Source organism: Pinus tabuliformis, chromosome X (assembly GCF_031772625.1).
Source record: "Pinus tabuliformis cultivar Carrire ecotype Pingquan chromosome X, CPIR1, whole genome shotgun sequence".
NCBI classification, from domain to species: Eukaryota; Viridiplantae; Streptophyta; class Pinopsida; order Pinales; family Pinaceae; genus Pinus; species Pinus tabuliformis.
The window spans coordinates 350,092,101-350,110,895 of NC_142308.1; the positions used below are offsets into that span (position 1 = coordinate 350,092,101).

General features: G+C 41.9%; 1 protein-coding gene across 2 annotated transcripts in view; it reads right to left on the reverse strand.

Moving 5' to 3' along the window:
- Nucleotides 1-550: 550 nt before the first annotated feature.
- The window catches only part of LOC149139901 (metal transporter Nramp3.2-like), a 115,463-nt gene continuing 97,218 nt past the window's right edge, over nucleotides 551-18,795 (reverse strand). The window contains exon 6 of one of the 2 annotated variants that reach the window (XM_089451605.1): nucleotides 551-1,406. The gene's annotated coding sequence lies outside the window, so the exon portion shown is untranslated. Of the gene's footprint in view, nucleotides 1,407-1,697; nucleotides 2,022-18,795 lie in introns of those variants that run through there. The other variant, XM_089451604.1, reaches the window with a different exon arrangement.

The following is an 18,795-nucleotide window of genomic DNA, read 5'->3' on the forward strand; positions in this document are numbered from 1 at the left end:
TTAGAAAGCATGTAAGCCTTATCTTTCTAACTCTTTCAAGAAAGGGATTGTTAAGGTCACCCTCATCATCTCACTCAGTTATCCTTCATCGGCGACTCCATAATATACCGAGTCTCCTCCCATCGGTGAAAGTCCGTAAATCGAAGAGAGCCTTAGCTGAGGTGACAGTGAGCTAAGTCTCCATTTGTTGCTCGTGGCCTAGCAGCTAAGTCTCCATTTGTTGCCTAGGGCCTAGCATTTGCCCTTTAGATCCCCTACTAGTTTGAGCAGTAACAAGGAGCATTCTAGAAAGATGCTTCTAAAACGCTCCCTCTAATTGCGCGCTTTGGAACCAGAGCGTGGAAGGGAGTAGGGGTTAGGCTGCGACAATAAGCAATCACCAACACCACTGCAAACACATCTTTAACTTGCACTTAATTTAAAAGGACACTCAAAATTGATGTATAATAATTATGATATTATCATGTGAAAGTTAAGCCATGCACTAAAGATTCCTTCAGTAAAACTATTATTCTTTCAACTGAAAAAATACAGACAGACAATACATAAATACAATCGCAGAATGTTGCGTGTGGCACCAGGGCCATCATATAACCGTTGTATGATTCTGCAACCAAATACTGTGTACAGCCTAAGTCTCACTCAAGCATTTGATCCAAATGATTTGCAGCACTCACTCACCTACTCATACTTGCCGAATAGCTAATAGAAATTATCTAAGCTCACTACCTCCGTGCACAACTAATGCACGAGCATTGCCCTATAGAAGAGCTAACTAGAACTCTCAAACACTTGCTGTCTAAATCCCATCTCTCTTATGGAATGGCTAATCGATCATAGGCTTGCACCCTTATTATCATACACTTGCTTTGATCATTGATTTTCACATTTGACCTGGTCTTCTCAACACTTGACGCTTTTTTTTCCCAAAAGTGTGCGGGGGACGTTTGTCTGTGGAGGTTACACTCCAGGTGGAGATAATCTCTGACTTCGTATATAATTCTGCTTGTCTATGAAGACTTTGCTGCTGAACAAGGAACTCAAACAAAGTAAGGCAATCTTTACATAGTTTCAACTTCAAATTGGAAGGAAACCACACCTGTGTTGTACGTTTATCAAATTGTACTTCATATACACAAGCCTGTGCTCTCGCACATGCCTCTCACATTTATCTGTCATGATATAGCTCTTTGTATATTATCTGGATCACCACATTAATGGTGCCTTTTATTAACTGTACGTATAATACACTGTCATAAAGAATGCATGAACGCAAGTGAGATGGTGTGCCATGGGGAGATGGGTGGACGAGAACAGCTGATATGTGTGTCATAAAAGAGTGCCTGCTGCTTTAAGGCCTGACAATAACAATGTGTCCAGTCGATGATTGGAATTGCTTCAATTACCTGACAGAAATTGAAGAGTTGTAATTTGAGAGAAACAAATCCGAGTGCTGGAAAAGGCATTTTCTAAACGAAAAAGACCTTTTGTCAATTCCCTTTACACACGACCATAAATAGATGCTTGACTTCAGTAAAAAAAGTTCTTAAAATTGATTCATCCTTAGCTGAGAAAATAGGAGAATCTGCCCACCTATACAGATCAAGGTGTGTTTTACCAGCAATTAATTATATGAGCCTTGAAGAAGAATATCATTAAACTGAAATCTGATCCTCAGAATATATTAACCTATACAATTAAGGAACTGGTTATATAAATTATATAATTAATAGGATCCAAAGGTTGAGAGATTCAAAAATGTCCACTGTGAAATCTGATACCCCTTCTGATCTATAGTGACAGACATTGCTACTGATTTTACAAGACCTATAGTTTAGCTTTCATACTATTTCTAGGTAGCTTGAAATGAAATACCTAGAGCAATTATAACTATCATCCAATGAATACTTTTCTGCTATACAACTTCCAAGATGTGAATATATGTTATAATCTTTGCACAACGGATACCGAGATAGGGCCTGTTAGGGTAACTAAAAAGAGATCCATGAATGTTTCCCACCCTGCACAAGAAACATTCAACAGTTAGAAATTCGAAATGTGCAAAAACTATAGGTTAATACTTGATTACTAACAAACAAAACTGAGAAATAAGAATTGACCTTGTTACACATAAATATTTCATTTCGAATGAGATAAATGGGTATTTGCTTGTGTACACGTCCATTAAGAACTACAAATATTTTATATTAATTGATTTAGTTATTGCTGGGATGTGCTCTGGGTCACCTTCCCGGAGTCGAATAGGGTTACTGGAGAGGATATTATAGGATGGAAGATCACACCTTCTCCCCCAACCTCCCCCCAGCCAATTGTGGAGGGCCTCAGCACTATGACAGCCTTCTACTTTGAGCATTTCATGCAAGAGTTAATGATCTTATTGTCAAACTTACATATACATGAAGAAACTGGATGCATAGCTTCAGGATCCCCTTTAGCCAGTTCAGAGTGTGCTCTCATCAATGTCAAATTGAGACAAATCATCATATATCCCACAATCAAAGAAGATTTGCCAGTTGTGTCACTTACAGGAGGTTGAGTTAGAGGAACACCTCATTTTCATATTTTCCATTTACTATGAGATTAGAGGGAGGATCCACTCCCTTTAGGGGTTTCTTTACTACTTTCTTCCACTATATAGACCAGAGATACCCATCTCTTTCTATGTGGAAGGTGTTTGAACTTTGGACACAAATCTCGGATCTTATGAGGACCTCCTTAAACAAACTCCATCTGATGCATCACTTCTTTCTTTCCTTCTGTCTTGTCTGCTGGTGATAAAAAGCAACAGGTATATAAAGAAATACCTCACAGACCTCCTCTTGCTCTCTGGCTAGCAAACCAGCGCCCAGGAGGCTCTTCAGGAGTTCCAATTCCTGATCTCAATGTAGGTTTCATCTTTAGGTTTGTCATCACTAGGTTCTGTCCAAAAACCTCTTGTTACAAGAGTTTCGATGGATCAGTGCAAACTTCCTCTCAAGATTTCACACCCTGTCTGTTTGGACTTTCCCCTTGGGATATTGTCAAATAGTGTATTGGCTTTTTCTCCTTGGTAGATGATCCCGCAAGGACATTTCCATCCTCTTCCTCCTCTACATATACCTCTATCTTTGATATGGGTGCAGGGGTTTTCCTTGCCATTTTCTTTATGCACTATTGATAATATGAAGTCTTTTCTATTGTTACTTTTAGGGTTATAGTTTTTTGTTTACTTCTCTCATTCAATAGTTTATCTTCTGTTAGTTTGTGCTTCACTTTTAGCTCTAGCACTCCTACAATCCATCATTTTTGGGTCCAACTGACCTACACTTATTATCATTTGTGGACATCTAAATCTCCTAACATGGGGATTTGAGCATCCAACAAGGGCATGTAGATGTAAAAATTCCTTGTAGATTCAAACTGCTTATGTAATTCGCTAAAACAAAAGACTTGAATCTACTCTACTTAAACAAATAAGCAATCGAAAAATCACATCAACATGAGACAACATTCAATCACATATGCTCAAAGATTTATATAAGGGGAAAGCAACTGCTCAAAACCCCTCCCTATCTGTATTATATTAGTCAGAAAATAGAGAAGAAATACAATGCTTGCTCAAGCCAGAGCAACCTCTACACTAGTATAATCTATCTCACTTCTTCCTAAAAAAGCTTTGGTCAATACTTAACCAAATGCAAGCCTACCCAAGTCCCTATTTCTTTGTGTCATTCCTCAAGGAATTATCCCCCTATTAATTAGGGAAATTCCCAATTAGAATTGCGCAATCCCTATAGGCCCCTTCTCTAACTGCATGCACCACCTATACAACTTGGATAATTATACAACTGATAGTACACTACCCTTGAACTCGAATATCAACTGGGTAACTCGAATTTCATCCATGCATGAGTTAATTAACGTTGATTGATCAATTAACTAGTTGAACACTGACGCTGCACCCTATTGCCAGACCTCCTACTAGTTCCTTCAACAGTTGGAACTAGTTTAATTGACCTTAACTCAATTTAACTGAATTAAATTGTTACAACTTAAATTAACTCAACCTAGACTCCCAAAATTTAGGAATCACTATACACAACTTAAGTTAAGCCCTCAACTCAAATTAACTAAGCTAACTAAGTGATAACAACTCAATTTACTCATTCATGTTGTCTTGTGATGTGGAATTTCGATTTTCTCCTAATTTAATTCAAGGGAAAATTAAATTAAGAATTTTTTTCTGCATTTTCAACATTCCCTTTCAATAAGAAAGGGATTATCTGCTACCCTGATCCTACCTTTATGGAACGCGAATTTTCTTCTTGACAATGTGTTTGTCAAAATATCTGCATCCTGTTCCTCTGTAGGAATGTACTCCAACAACATGATTCTCCTTTGCACACAATCTCATAGATGGTGATATCAGATGTTGATATGCTTGGACCGATCATGAAAAACTAGATTCTCAGAGAATTCGATACAACTTTGGTTGTCACAGTAAGTCACTGTAGGATCCATCATCTGACCAAATAACCCATCAAGGATCTTTCTCATCCAAATAGCCTCACATGTTGCTTGGCTAGCAGCCATATACTCTACGTCTGTTGAGTTGAGTGCAACAGATCGCTTCTTCCTACTGTACCAAGAAACCCTTGTAGACCCAACAATGAAAATTCCTCCTTATGTGCTCTTCCTCTCTGATGAACTACCCGCCCAATCTGCATCAATGAAGCCTTGCAGCTTCACTCCCTTTGTCCGCCTGTACCACAGACCAAATTGAGTGGTGCCTCTGAGGTATCTCAACACATGCTTTGCTGCCTTCCAATAAAGTTTGGTTGGCTTAACCATGGCTTGACTAAGCTGGTTAACTGCATTACACGTCTGGTCATGTGCTCACTAAATACATAAGTGAACCCACAAGTTGTTTGTATATGGTAGCCTCAACTATTTCACCTGAAGTAACATCTTCCTTCATCCAATTCCCTGCTAGAGGAGTCTCCATGGGTTTGTTGCTCTCCATGTAGAACTTTTTTAGTATCTCGTTGACATACTTTCCCTGAGAGACAAACAGTTCCCCATCTCCTTGCCATACTTCCATACCGAGGAAATAATGCATGAGCCCTAGGTCCTTCATCTCGAATTCTCTTGCAAAATCCTCTTTGCAAGACTTGATCAGCTTCTCATCACCAATTAAAATTAAATCATCGACATATAATACTATAATCAATAATTTACCTTCAACAACAATATGGTAAAGGTTTGCATCTGCTTCACTTTTAGTGAAGCCCAACCCAGTGAGATAACTATTGATCCTGGTGTACCAAGCACGGGGTGCTTGTTTCAATCCATACAACGCTTGCTTGAGTCTACACACACACGACTCTCTGTCGAAGGTCTCAAATTCTTTCGGCTACTCAATGTACACCTCTTCCTCAATCACTCCATTGAGGAATGGTGTCTTCACATCCATCTGATGTATCTTCCATCCCATCTGCGTTGCAAGAGCTAGAATTGATTTGATTGAAGAGTACCTTGCAACTGGAGAAAAGGTCTCCTCATAGTCAATTCCCTCCACCTGAGAGAACCCCTTGGCCACAAATTTGGCCTTGTGTTTCTCGATGCTTCCATCTGCTGCTTGCTTCACCTTGTAGATCCACCTGGAACCTACCACTGACTTGTCCTCTGGTCTTGGGACCACTTCCCAAACATTGTTTTTGATAATGGAGTCATACTCCTCTACCATGGCATCAACCCATATTGGTTGTTGCACTGCTTCCTCGAATGAGGATGGCTCAGTCTCTACAAGCTCACTCATTAGAGCCATGTAACCAGTGTACTGATCTGGTGACCTCCTCTGTCTGCGTTGTGATGTGGGTGCTCCCACATTCTCTCTAGCATCATGCAATAATCTATCAACTTCTCTGGTGCACTTCCTTCCATCTCTGGATGTCTCTGCTTGAGTGGAAGTCTCCACTCTCTCTACCTCTGCTTGTGGTTGCTCCACAACTTCCTAAGGTTCCTCCTTTGGAGCCAAAATCTCCTACTTTGAATGCAACTGAAGCTCCCTCTCAAGGGAACACCTCATTGCCTTCTCCTCATCAAACTTCACATCTCTTTTGAAAACTGTCATCCTGAGAGATGGCAAGTACACATGATAGTTGTGAGGTGTATCAATGTACCCCACAAATATGCCCAACTCAGCTGTAGGCTCTAGATTTTTCCTTGCATCCTTGGAAACATGATAGTAAACTGATGATCCAAAGATCCTGAAGTGTGACACATCTGGTTTCTTCCTTAAAAAATCTTCCTCTAGTGAACTCATGGCAAGATTCCTGTGAGCACTCCTATTCTGCAAATAAACAGATGTGTTGCATGCTTCAGCCCACAAGTGCAATGGTAGGCTCTCATCATGCAACATGGCCCGTGCAACTCCCACAATACTTTTGTTCTTCCTCTCAACCACCCCATTCTACTGTGGGTTATGAGGTGTTGTCAACTCCCATCGAATGCCTTCTTTTGCACAAAAGTTCTTAAATTCATTCGACACATTCTCCACTGTTGTCACTCCTGAGAGCCTTCACTTTCCTACCAGTCTCTTTCTCAAAAAGTGCTTTAAATTCAACAAATTTGGAGAATGTCTGGTCTTTCTTCTGCATGAAGAAGATCCAACACTTCCGTGAGAAATCATTTACAAATATCACATAATACCTGTGCTTGGCCATGGAGGCTATCGAGAAAGGTCCACACACATCTGAGTGAACTCTTTCAAGGACTGCTTGCGCTTTACTGTCCTGTTCATTGAAGGTGGCTTTCGTGTACTTCCCCAATGTATACCCTTTGCATGTATCTCACTGCTCCAGTGCACCCTTGGGAAGTCTTGTAGAAATCTACTACATGATCTTCAAGGTTCCATGGTGCAAATGGCCCAATCTTCTATGCCATAATTCACCGATGTCTCGGCTCTGCACCTTCTCTGCTTTTGTGCTCAATGCTGCACAATCTTCTACATCCAATTTGTAGAGGTTCTTCACCCGAACCCTGATCCACTTCACTTGTCCTGTGGCGATGTGTCTAAGGAAAGCCTTTCCTTTGCTAAATATCACATCATAGCCACGATCTTCCAACATAGCAACTGAAATGAGATTCTTCTTCAGACTCGGAACATACATCACATCTTTTAATTTGAGAGGGGAGCCAAACTCCCTCTAAAAAGTAACTGTACCAATACCGGTAGCACTATACCTTCCATCATCTCCCATTTCGATGTGCATCTGGAGGTCCTTCTCCTCCAAGTCACTGAAGAATTCTCGGTTGCCCATCATATGGAATGAGGCTCCACTATCCAGATACCACACACTACCCATCACGGTGCTCACCATACAAGCGATGAGGGTGAAATCAAGTTCGAATTGTGAAGCAAGAGCTTCACCTGCCGCTCCTCCTGAGGGCTTCTTACCCGCCTTCTTGTGTGGACACTTCGTGGCATAGTGTCCCAATTCATGACAGTGAAAGCACTTGATCTTCGACAAGTCTTTCTTCTTGTCGAATCCCCTTTGGATTGGGATTTCTTCCCTTTCCCTTTCTTTGCCTTTCCATCCAAGTCACAGTTCTCCCAATCATCATGCTTAGATGAGGTATTGTCTCTCGTATTTCGCCTTATTTCATCTCGCATCAAGTCGAACCACAATCGCTCCCAATTTGGTAGCTTATCCCTCCCATTTACCGAATCCTGGTAGTTGTGCCAACTCTTGGGAAGGCTTAGAAGTGCTAGAATTACCAGATCATCTTCTACAACTATAATACCAACACTCCCAAGTTCATCCCGACATTGGATGAACCTGCTCAGTTACTATGGCATTGTGTTGCCATTCTCCATCTTGATCTTTCGAAGCTTGTCCTTCAGTGCCAACTTCTTGTGGTCATTGTTGTTCTGAAACAAGCCTATCAAGGCTTGCCACATTGCATATGGGGTATCCTTCCCATGGAGATTCAAGACAATATGATATTGAACTCCTGGTATGATCCTCCTCGCCCTTGCCACACATTTCTTCCACTTTGCCAAATCTTGAGCATCGGTTGTTGGAGTCTTAGAAATATCATTGTCTATGAATTCCTTCAAGCTCGTTATCTTCCAACACTGCCTCCATCCTGTCCTTCCAAGCAATATAATTCGAGCTACCCTTAAGGGCACACTCAAGTCTCAATCCATAGAACAACATCTTGTTGGCTCTGAAGAATGATATTGCAAATTCGATTCACCTACAAAGACTGTTGAAAAGTGTAACTAGGTTCAATCTTCATAATGACATGTGTAATTGTGATTTTATGTAATTGATGTAAAGGAGAAAAATAAAATTATTTTTGTAATGTTGGCCTCATGGGTTTCACAAGTAAGGAATTTTATTTTTAGTTAAGGCTCCCATTGTGAGCTCTTAGGATTGGTCATAAAGTCAAATTGAGTCAATGTCATGTACGAAGGACCCTTCTTAGGCATGTTACATATTTATTGAAGTCATTATAAGAGTCAAAAGACACTTCAAGACCAAATCCAAGTGCTACAAACAAGTCGGCCTCATGGAGCAGCAAGTCGGCCTAAGGACACTTCAAGTCGGCCTCAAAGGATGTGTCAAGAAGCCTATATATAGAGCCATCGACCTCATTTGAAAGACACACACTCAAGCATAAGAGAAGTTCGATCAAGGGATAAAAGGAAGTCTTATAGCCTAGCGAAGGAAGGAGAAGCACAAGAGAAGGAAGAACTGAACTATTTGGGCCTATTTTGGATCAAATCCGTGTGAAGGGTTAAGGCATCTCCTTACTACAGTCTAGACCGAGATACTACAGTTGTCCTAGAAGGCCAAAATCAAGCAAGAAAGGATCATTATTGGAAGCCGAATTAAAGAACAAGCAAACCACATCCAAGCGAGGGAGAAGGGAGGAAGTTTTGTCCATGATCAAATTAATCTAGGGTTTTTGCAATATGAATTGCAGATTCGAAAATTTCATAATTGCAAAAGTGAAGTGCAGTGAAAATGTCAAAGTAGAGTCAAGGAAGAATTGAAGATGAAAATACAAATATCAGAGGCAAGGTTGATTTGGTCTTGGAGGTCTCATGGTCAAGGGTCTAGTTCTTGGTATTTGTCAATTGAAGTCTTTATAAGAAGAAGATTTGTTGTGGGTTTTCCTCTCAAGTTGGAGAGTTTTTTTCCCTAGCTAATCACCTATATTCTGTGTCTCTTGCCTCTTTATTGTTTATGCATTGGTAGTTGTTTGATGAAGAAGAACACTATAATAATCTAAGTAAAGAAAAGATCCTAATCTAAAGAAGTAAAACACCTTCACAAACAATTATCATTACAAGATAGATCATCTAATTGCTATGCCCTAGATTTCTCAACTGTTGAAATTTCTAAGTCTGACACGTTAGAAATCCCTATTGCATTTCATGGGTTAATTTCTCCTACTTGTTTAATTCATTAACAAGTTATTTATAAATATAAATACTGAAATAAACACAAGTGCAACCTTAACTCATACAAATCAACAACTAAAATAACTGAGACAAACACATAAGGGACACTGTTATTTTTGGACAATCGTCCCCAAAAAAACCCAATGAGGGAAAACCAGTGCAACAGATATAAGGGCTTTATTATTATGCAGTTTCTGAATACAATTGGGGTGCCAGAAATGGCTCACCCAACAGAGAATGCCCTCGGCAGTAGTACCTCTCCTCGGTGACAGATATTCCGGCTAATCAAACACCTGATGAATGATCCCACGGCGACAATGGTAGCTCCTTAGCTGGACAACAAAAGCTGCTCCAAGCTTTTGTACTGCTCTGCGTCACTCTGCAGGGACTACGTCACCCTTCTCGGCTCACCATCTCTCAGTCTGCCCCACGAAAATATCCTAGCACTGCCTCTTGGCCCTGCATCAGCTACGCTAGCCTCTGCGCAGCTACTGAAACCTTTGTGTCAGCCCCTTGGCTCTCTGCGTCAGCTCTCTGGCCCTTTGCATCACTCACGCTAGCCTCTTCAGCCTTTGCGTAAGTCCCAACTGCCTCTGTGTTAGCCTCTCCAGGCTCTGCACTGTCTCTCTGGCATTATCTCTGCCTCTCTGATATGTATTCTCGGCCTCATGCCGAACTGCCCCTCGCTACAACAGATCACTAACTCAATTCTCTTAGCAAAACCTCGCTCCGAAAAATCAAATTGACTGATCAATTTTGGTGCATCTCCAACTGACCCTCAAGCCTCCTCTTATACTTTTCGTGTTGAGTCTTCAACGGTCGATATTAAGTCCCTAATCAATGGCTAAAATTAGTTTTGGCTTGATCCATGTCATTTAGAGCATTCTCACCCAGTTTTATATTAATACCCATTAATATTTTAAGTTTCCTAAGTTTAGACTTAGGAACCCCATTAAAAATATTAATTATTTTAATATCTCTCTAACCGGGTGGAATTTCCCCAAACCATTTATGGGTCTTGGAGATCTTATGTGCCTTAGCCTCACCACCAATTTTCATGGCTAGAGCACAATCTGATGCTACCACAAATCAACACTCCCTCTTAGCGAAAAATGTGCTCTAATAATGTTTCACCATGGAAACATCACACTGATCCTCAGCACTGGTACCTATGTTGATGCTTGGCCTGCTGCCTCACATCATCTGCACTGCTACTTCCTACACTATTGCCCATGACACTACCATTGTCACTGCTACATCTGTATTGCAGCTTCCTCTCAATATGTTGCCCATTTTGCCCCTAACACTACCACTGCTAACCGTTGCAATGCACGTAATACCCTTTACTAGGAATATTCCTCAAACACAAGCAAAACTCCAACCAGAGATGGACTGGGAGGGCATTTACCAGATATGTCGCCTCTAAAAAGAGGACGAGATCCGAAGGCTACATGGCCCTTTCCAAACTTTGTCTAAGAGTATACGAGAAACACACAAGTGGTATAAAAGCCGAGAATGCTCAAAGAGATACAAAAAACAATGATGCAACATATAACAATATAACCATAAGCAGATACTCAAGAAATGCAGAGAGAATGCTGAGCCATTTTATTATACTGAGTAATAGAATGAGTACAGGAGGTGATCAGAAAGATGGCACCTCGACTTGCACCAAGCAAGTGAAGAAATACACTCAGAATAGCAAAGGAATGGCCCCTCTCTGAACTATGTCCAAGCTGCTGGAGAATTGTCGTGCTGTTGCTGCTGCTAGAATTCAATTGAGGATTTGGGGTTGCTCCCCTCCTCAGAAAAGACTAAAACTCTAGAATCGGACTCTACTCAAGAAACCCAGAAAATCCCAGAAAGCTTTTCTGAAATGGCCGACCCCCTAAAATCACCCCCTAGGGGTTCTGCGCAGTCCCTCAATGCTCTGCGCTACCACTAAATGAAACCCTCCAGGAAACTACTTAAAACCCTTGCGAAAACTCTCCAATATGCAAGAGTTGATCCCCTGCTCTACCTCTCAGCACAAATCCTCCTGCAAACCCTCAACCCAGACTCCTGCCAGAAAGCACTGCATCCTCCTCTCAGTGCTCCGCAGTCCTCCAAAACGCTGATGAAACTACTGCTGGAATGCCAATAGAAATACCTTGCTCGAGTAGGCACTCGAAATCCCCCGGGGCTAAGGGTGAGATCTCCGAACGGAGACACTCAATGCACTAAACAGTGCTGCAAACTAGCTAAACAGCCAGCGTGCTCTAAGTCGCAATGACTATCACAAATGCTCATAACAGGAATGATCAAAATGAGGGGGCTCCTCTCTCTTTTATAGCCTTTGCCTCTCTCAATCCCAAGGCTCACCTCCTCTTGCGTGATTCCCCTCTTGCCACGTGTTTCTTCCCTCATGCGCAGTGCCTCCATGTGTCTAAGTGGGCTCCATTTCTGCATCCCCCTTTGGCCCCCTTGGCTCCCCTTTAAGTCGCAACGTTGTGCTACTAGGAAGTGACTTTTTATTCTAAAAGTGAGTTATGTCCCCCTTCCTCACTTTTTTTATTCACAAATAACTATATAAGGCAAAAATTGAACAAAATCGAATATTCCAATTAGCCATGGCTAATTACGAATATTACAATGCAACTCGGTTACTGAGAAGTAGGTAACTGACTTCTCCCAAATACTGACATCCCAGTCAATCTGGAAGCCTCGTGAAACTGAAGCTGCCTCTGCTACAATCATGTGCTCCCTCTGCTGCCACTGCGCTGCTACATACACTTCTATGCCTCTCGCACTGTTGCATCCTCCACTACATTGCCTCATATTTTCTACACCCAAGCACTGCCTTGCTACTCCACTACACTTTGTTCCCCCCGATATCTGGCATTCTGTGACTATCATTAAGAGCTCCCATAGCCGGATATGATCCAAGAGTTTGGGCACCTCAAGGATCTTGCCCCTAATTTGTAGTCCTCTTGCCTACAACTCAATGTCTCCCCACCTCTTGTCTAGAGGTACATGAGCACTCATGGCACAATCATCATCAGTCTCGACCTCTTTCTCCGCCTTAGCTGGAGCTGTCTTGGAGTCGAAAGCCTCTCCCTTGTTTTCCTTCCTTGGACACTTGGATGCATAATGTCCCAACTCCCCACAATGGAAGCACTTCACCTTGGAGATGTCCTTCCTCTTCCCTTGTTGTCCCGCAGATGCTGGAGCCGCATCCTCCTCCTCCTCTTTCTTGATTCAACTTCCCTTGCCACTACTCCCTGACTTGATCAACCTCCTGATCTCTTCTTGACGAAGAGTTTCCCACATCTCTTCCCACCCTGGAAGAGTAGCCCTGCTGAAAATACTTTGGACAAATGTCTCCTACTCCTCGGAGACTGCATTCAGGGTGGTCCTCACCATAAACTCTAGATCCGGTGGATACCCCACAGAAGTAAGTTGGTCACGAATCTCCTGCAATCTGAGGAGGAACAGATCTATCTGCTCTCCCTTCTGCATCTAATACGACCGTAGTTGATTCTCCAATAGCATCTTCTGTTGCACAAAAGAGCCTTGATACAAGGTCTTAAAAGTATCCCACATCTCTTTTGTCGTGTTCTTTTCAGCAATATGTGGAACGACATGATCTTTGACCTCGTCAAGGATCATGCACTTCGCCCTCGCCATTACATCCGCATACTTTTCATTCTCAACTGGGTCGAACGGAGTAGGTATGGTTCTCAAGGCAAAGTCCTTGATGCGACGTCGATCCAGGATTGCCAGGATCCTAGCCTTCCAGATGACAAAGTTGGAAGCCCCGTCCAACCTGTCCTGATCCCTTAGTTCGTTCACTGCCATTTCAGCTCCTCTTCTAGACTCCCTCTTAGATTCGACTTCCCTCCTCGAAATCTCCCTCTAAGTCCTGATTTTAGGATCCTCTGGCCAGTGGTCGAACCGCTCCTCTCTAATCCTCCTTGCAACTGCAACTCAAATCTGGATTTCTTGGCTAGAAATCCATCAAGGTAGCGAATCCATCTACCTTGGTTTTGTCTCCTTAGGTACTGTTTTGTTCTGACAGAACCAACACCCCACCAGCGTCTCAATCACAATCTTCCCACAGCTCCCCAAGCCTCGACAACTGAAGAAACTGAGCCTTTCAGACTCCGTGCAATCCCAGTAATGGTAGAATTGCTCCTCCTGGCCACACAGTCAATCCTTCCTGGCTGAGAAAGATGATCGGGCACTGCGTAGGTCTGATCTACCCCTCTTTGCTCCTGCGCTGACCCTCCTCCTGGCTCGAAATGATGATGAAGGCCTTCTGCTTCACTTCTTCTTTGCTGCTTCAGCACTGGAACACCACTGTCTCTCAAAACAGCTGTTACTGTTGCAAATTCTCCAGATTACTGTTGGTGCCTTCAGTGCTCCTGTGATCTGCAATACTCTAATACCATGTTGAAATTTCTAAGTCTGACATTTTAGAAATCGCTACTGCATTATCTAGTTTAATTTCTCCTACTTGTTTATTCCATTAACAATTTATTTATAAATATAAATACTGAAATAAACACAAATGCAACCTTAACTCATATACAGATCAACAACTGAAATAACTCAAACAAACACACAAGGGACACCGTTATTTTTGGACAATCGTCCCGAAAAAACCCAATGCTAGAAAACCGGTGCAACAGATATGAGGGTTTTATTATTATGCAGTGTTTGAATACAACTAGGGTGCTAGAAATGGCTCACCCAACAGAGAATGCCCTCGGAAGTAGTACCTCTCCTCGAAGACAGATATTCCTGCTGATCAAACACTGGATGAATGTCCCACAGAAACAATGGCAACTCCTTCGCTAGACAGTGAAAGCTACTCCAAGCTTCTCTGTTGCTCTACGTCACTCTGCAGGGACTGCATCACCCTTCTCGGCTCACCAACTCTCAGTCTGCCCCACAAAAATCTCCCAGCGCTGCCTCTTGGCCCTGCGTCAGCTCTGCTAGCCTTTGTGCAACTATTGAAACCTCTACGTTAGCCCCTTGGCTCTCCACGTCAGCTCCCTGGCCCTCTGCGTCACTCACGCTGGCCTCTTCAGCCTCTGCATAAGTCCCAACTGCCTCTGCGTCAGCCTCGCCAGGCTCTACGTTTTCTCTCTGGCACTATCTTTGCCTCTCTGCTATGTATTCTTGGCCTCGTGCCGAACTACCCCTCGCTGCAACAGATCACTAGCTCGATTCTCTCAACAAAACCCCGCTCCAGAAAATCGAACTAACTGATCAATTTTGGTGTATCTCCAACTGACTCTCAAGCCTCCTCTTATACTTTTCCTGTTAAGTCTTCAACGGCCGAGATTAAGTCCCTAATCAACAACTAAGATTATATTCAGCTTGATCCATGTCATTTAGAACATTCTCACCCAGTTTTATATTAATACCCATTAATATTTTAATTTTCTTAAGTTTAGATTTAGGAACCCCATTAAAAATATTAATTATTTTAATATCTCTCCAACCAGGTGGAATTTCCCCAAACCATTTCTGGGTCTTGGAGATCTTATGTGCCTTAGCCTCTCCACCAATTTTCATGGCTAGAGCACATCCGATGCTACCACAAATCAACATCAACATGGTATTAGAGCTAAGGTGACAAAGTTAAGGAAGGGCGTTTTATCAAGGGACACTCAAGGATCAAATCTCGAGAAAGACATCAAAGCAAAACTAAGAAGATCATCTTGGAGTCAAGACCTACAAATAAGTATCAAAACCCTAGATCGAAGAAGAATTCTACACCAACAAAAGTCTTGGGATCCTCAAGTCATCAAAAGGACCACAAAGACCCTACTCAAGATGAAGGGACTTATAAATCAAGTTTCTCACTAGAGAAACAAGATCAAGGACATTGTCATCATCTTCAGAAGTTCTAAGGCAATTTCCTTTTGTTGAAGCAAGGACCTTACCATTGTAGAAGATCATCCAAGAAACATCAAGTCATCATTCATCATTGATCATCATCAACAAGGACATCACCATCATTCTTGAAGAGAACTATCTTCATCAAGGAGAAGCTCTCTAATAACTATATCATCATCAAAATTCAAGGAGGCAGCAAGTGGAGAAGCATCTTCACAAGTAAGTATATTTATGTCTAAATCTGTCAAAATGTATTTTTGCAAGGATAGCAACAAATTGGTTGGGGCTTCAAACTATCTTGCATGGAAGAAATCTGAATCTCATTGAAAATGAGGTTATGAATCATATCAAAGGATCTATCACCAAACCAGCGAAAAAAGATGTTGAAGCACTTACAAAGTTTATGAAAGGGGAAGTGAAGGCTCAAAGGATTCTCATAGAATCCATCAAGGATCCCCTCATTCCATATGTATCTAAACTCGACACCTCAAAAGAAATATATGACAAATTGGTAGAGTTTTTTTCTGTAATCACAACAGGAGAAGTTATCTCTCTAAGGCAAGAACACTACAAGCTAAGGATATCAAAAGAAGAAGGAATAGCCTCATACTTTATGAGGATATCTGAAATAAGGTATCAAATTTAAGATCTGGGTGAAATAATGTCCAACAAAGAGATGACCACCGTAGTACTAAATGCACTACCAGAGAAATGGGGTAACTTCACATCAAGCATTTATGAAAAGAAGGAATCTACTCCATTCAAGGATCTATGGTCACTATGCAAGATTGAAGAAACCACGTTGAAGGTAAAAATTGACGTAGGATCAAATGAGAAAAATCAAACATATGCTATAATGACAAAAAGAAAAGAAAAATTTGCGAAATTTGGTCCTCAAAAAAAGAAGAAGAATATGGCTAAGGTTCAATGCTATGGATGTCAAAAATATGGGCATTACAAGAGAGATTGTCCTAAGCTCCAAAAGGGCAATAACAAAAGAAGAAGAGAAGAAACCTATATCACCGAAGAAGTGGAGGAAGCTGAGAAGAAGAAATCCAAGAAAGCGGAAGTAAAACATCTCTACTATGTTTGAGATAGTCTTCCTCAAGTTTCTATTTTTCAAGTTTTGTGTTGTAAGATATGGTCATCATGAGTCACTAAGGAGCTTGATAGGATGCATCATGGCATCATAAAAGCTGTTGTAGCTAAATCTAGCACCTTGTGGCACAAGTGCTGCAGGGGAGATAGAAAGCCTCCTAGAGACAGTCTCTGGGTTGATTGTAGACCAGTTCCTAGGACATCTTAAATAGAGGAGTGCATGAAAGATTATATGTGAGGGGTTATCAGCACTCCAATTGTCACGTAATGAAAGATAATAAGGGGGCTCGGTTCATTCCTCCAAAGGTATGAGTTATGTATTTTTGGTACTTCCTCACACACACAGTTCCTAGAAGTGTCACATAGAACATAGGAGGTCAATTACTTCAAAGGGGATTACAACTTAATAGGCTTTGTTGAGTAAATGAGAGAGGATTGGGAGAGAGCATAACTCATCGTATAGAGCCCAAAACATCCAGAGTTCTATAGTGAACGCCTAGAGCTGCAAGCAATGGGAAATTCTACAGTTGTTTGAGTTACAAGCAGAGATAATGGACTGAAGAGAGGATGGGTGCTATGATTCATATAGATCAGTTTAAAGATATAATTTCAGACCTTCATTCATGCATATGCATTAATAAATCAACACACATGGATCTGCAAGGAAGCATGAAATCATCTCTAGCAGCTATTATAGCATGAATGCAAAGAAGAATATGAACACAATGGAGTTAAACATGAGGATAACATACTGTAATACTTAGAAGGGGGAATCACCACCATTTCTTTCCTTAGTCTGAAAGATTTGCCTGTGTAAAGTAATACAGTCTGAAATACAAGTCATTCTCTTACAGATTTATGAGCCAAATTGGTATCACAAAGTTCAGACCCATCAGGTGAGAAATTGCAGAACCTTTGTATAATGTTGCTTTCCCATATTTATAAGAAGAGGGGAAGAGCTTGGGTTACAGTTAAAACAAATATCTTGGCCTAATCTCCAACTGTCTGCCAGACTAGTTGTCTCGTCCAGTGTAAGGCTCTGTTGCCCAAAGATTACAATTGGGATTTGCTCCCTTTCTTGGAAATAAGAAACTACAGAAAATAATAAGAAACAGGAGGAAGATGGAGGAAGAGGTCCTTTGTGGTTCCTATGAAGGCTTCTGATCAAGCTACGTCTCTGTCATCATGCTCTTTTTTGTTGCTGAGGCAGTTCACTGTCCATTCTCCCTTAAATGCCTTCGGCACAGACTCTGGATGCATGTTACGAGAGGGCCTTATCTTGAATGCGACCATACCTGACTTGAATGCTCCATACTTTCATTCAACACCCTAGCTGCCGAACCATACGTGCTTTAAAGCTCTGCGCAATCCTTTTCGATGCTCTGATACACCTAGGGATGTGTTTTATGATGTAACAAGCACTCTGTTGGGTGTGGGCCTTTAACACAAAAATAAGACGGAACAGGCCACTGTAAGGCTCCATTGCCCAAAGATTACAATTGGGATCTACTCCCTTTCCTGGAAATAAGAAACTATAGAAAATAATAAGAAACAGGCGGAAGATGGAGGAAGAGGTCCTTTGTGGTTCCTGTGAAGGCTTCTGATCAAGCCACGTCTCTGTCATCATGCTCTTTTCTGCTGCTGAGGCAATTCACTGTTGGCGAGTTCTGACTTCCCTTTAAGCCCTCATGCTTTCAGCCCCTTTCTACGACTTCCTTCATATGACCAGGGGCTATGACCAAGGGCTTAGCCCTTGGGCGCTAAGGCCTTCAGGCTCCCGTCCCGGGGGCCTTTTTCCTTTGTTACTTGGAATCCCGCACCCCAACGCTTGATAGCATTTTAGCTTTAGCCTTTTCCTGTTGACACTTGCGATCACCAATCTACAGAGTGTTGAATGAGCGTGAGACTTTTGAAAGGGACGGACCCAACATCCCTATAACTCCAGTGTATAAAATATCGTGTCCAGCGAGTTCCTGCATATCGCAATTGCGGGCCGGGAAGGAACTTCAGCAAAAGAATGAACTTTGTTGTGTGTGATCGCCGATTGCCGATCTGCAGGGGGTGACGCCATCGCTGCCACATGTCACCCTATGAGTGGTGACACGTGTCACCCGGAAATGCCCTATACGACCCCTGAAAATGCTGAATTTGAATGCCACTTGTCCTTCGTACTGCCATGTCATACATAATGGGATTGCACCATGTGGCCCCTTGGAGGAGAGAGAAAATGGCCCGCTAGGTCTTGGTTTTGCATGCATTTCCTTTGGTAAATGATTTAGGCCTTCCCCCAACAATCTAACATTGTATCGCAAATCGGCGATATCACAAGGTTCTTA